The following is a 2,426-nucleotide window of genomic DNA, read 5'->3' on the forward strand; positions in this document are numbered from 1 at the left end:
GGAAATTCCATCTGTGTTTAGATTCAGCGAGCTAACAAACACGTTTCTTCTAAAAGCTGCGGTTGGATATTCCTGAGTGAATGAGGGTATAGGGTGTAATGAGAAATATCTGGCTCTAAAACAAAAACGGACGTATCTAGCCAAATGCTTGTCAAGGTGTATATTCAACTTACAGTGTTAAACTGATGTGTGAACACAACTGTTCATAAACACTTTCTTTGGAGAATCTAGAAAGAGATATTTCCAGCCATACAGAGGTATAATAGAATTAGCACTATGATCGTGTCTAAAACACAGGAAAAACACATATTTAAAACTTCTCTGCTGAGTGTTCCTTCACCTTAGGATGTTGCATCTATGTTTAGATTCAGTGAATTAGAAATACGTTTCTTCTAAAAGCTGCGTTTAGATATTCCTGAGTGAATGGGAGTATATGGTGTAGTGAGAAATAGCTGGCTCTGAAACAAAAACGGAGCTATGTAACAGAATGATTGTCAAGGTGTGTATTCACCTTACAGAGATGAACGGATGTGTGAATGTAGCAGTTCAGAAACCCTTTCTTTGGAGAATCTAGGAACAGATATTTCCAGCCATATACAGGTATAAAAGAATTAGTGGTAAGATCGCGACTAATACACAGGAGAAACATATCTTTAAAACTGCTCTGCTGTGTGTTCGTTCACCTTAGAAACTTGCATCTATGTTTAGATTCACCGGGTTAGAAACACGTTTCTTCTAAAATCTGCGTTTGGATATTCCAGAGTGAATGGGAGTATAGGATGTAATGAGAAATATCTGGCTCTGAAACAAAAACGCAGCTATCTAGCAGAATGATCCTTAATTTCTGTATACGCCTTACAGAGTAAAACTCTTGTGTGTTGTACCAGTTCAGAAACCCTTTCTTTGAAGAATCTAGAAACAGATATTTCCAGCCACATACAGGTATATAATAATTAGCAGTAAGATTGAGTCTAAAACACAGGAGAAACGTAAATTTAAAACTGCTCTGCTGTGTGTTCGTAAACCTTAGGAAGTTGCATCTATGATGAGAATCAGTGAGTTAGAAACACGTTTCTTCTAAAAGCTGTGTTTGGATATTCCTGAGTGAATGGGAGTATAGGGTGTAATGAGAAATCTCTGGCTCCAAAACAAAAACGGAGCTATCTTGCAGAATGATTGTCAAGGTGTATATTCAACTTACAGAGTTAAACACTTTCATTGGAGAATCTAGAAACAGATATTTCCAGCCATATACAGGTATAAAAGAATTAGCAGTAAGATCGCGTCTAAAACACAGCAGAAACGTATATTTAAAACTTCTCTGCCGTGTGTCTGTTCACCTTAGGAAGTTGCATCTATGTTTAGATTCAGCGAGTTATAATCACTTTTCTTCTAAAAGCTGCGTTTGTATATTCCTCTATTAATGGGATTTTAGGGCATAATGAGAAATATGTGGCTCTAAAACAAAAATGGAGCTATATAGCAGAATGATTCTCAAGATGTATATTCAACATACAGAGTTAAACTAATGTGTGAATGTAGCAGTTGAGGAACCCTTTCTTTGGAGAATCTAGAAACACATAATCCGAGCCATATACATGTATATAAGAAATAGCAGTAAGATCGCGTCTAAAACACAGGAGAAACGTATCTTACTTTTTCTTTTTTTTTTAACAGTTGGTAATCAATTTATTAAAATAACCGACTTAAGCACCTGCAATGGTGACTTCCACCTCAACTCCTGGCTAAATACTGATGGAAGTAATATGCATAACAATCTCTGAAGGACTGTGCAAGTCAATGAGTCGCTTGTGGATTCTCATCTGGAAACGATCCCATGTTTTAGAACCTTCACCACATGGTGTTTTTCTTGTAGTGATTCTCAAAGTCTTCGTAGGCATTCGAACTGGTCCTTTCACTTTCAGATTCTTTTCTTTGCTCCTCTGATCAAGTCAGCACACACCTTCTCCAGCGATTTTACGTTGCGGCTTGTTAGAGTGATTCGAATTCGGTGAATTGCCACCTCCGGCTCCACGGGTGTTTTTCCAGTATCCTTAAAAGCCATGGCTGCTGCGCGGCTTCCTGACCGACTTGTTCCTCTGCAAGAGCGAACAGCGGTGAGTCAGGAGCAGGACCATGCAGACTAATGATCCACAACAGCTACGACCGCGTCTTCCTCAAAGAGCAAGAAACGTATCTTTCAAACAGCTCTGCTGTATGTTCCTACACTTCAGGAAGTTGCACCTATGCTTAGAATCAGCGAGTTAGAAACAACATTCCTCTAAAAGCTGTGTTTGGATATATCTGAGTGAATGTGAGTATTGGGTGTAATGATAAATATCTGGCTCTAAAACAAAAATGGAGCTATCTAGCAGAATGATTGTCAAGGGGTATATTCAACTTACTGTTTCAAACTGATGTGTGAA

General features: G+C 38.4%; 1 pseudogene; it reads right to left on the bottom strand.

The window, feature by feature from the left end:
• Positions 1–1,706: 1,706 nt before the first annotated feature.
• Positions 1,707–2,186, bottom strand: LOC116564209 (annotated as a pseudogene).
• Positions 2,187–2,426: the final 240 nt, after the last annotated feature.

Source organism: Sapajus apella, unplaced genomic scaffold (assembly GCF_009761245.1).
Source record: "Sapajus apella isolate SASKATOON/1434 unplaced genomic scaffold, GSC_monkey_1.0 scaffold37, whole genome shotgun sequence".
In the NCBI taxonomy this organism is placed as follows: Eukaryota; Metazoa; Chordata; class Mammalia; order Primates; family Cebidae; genus Sapajus; species Sapajus apella.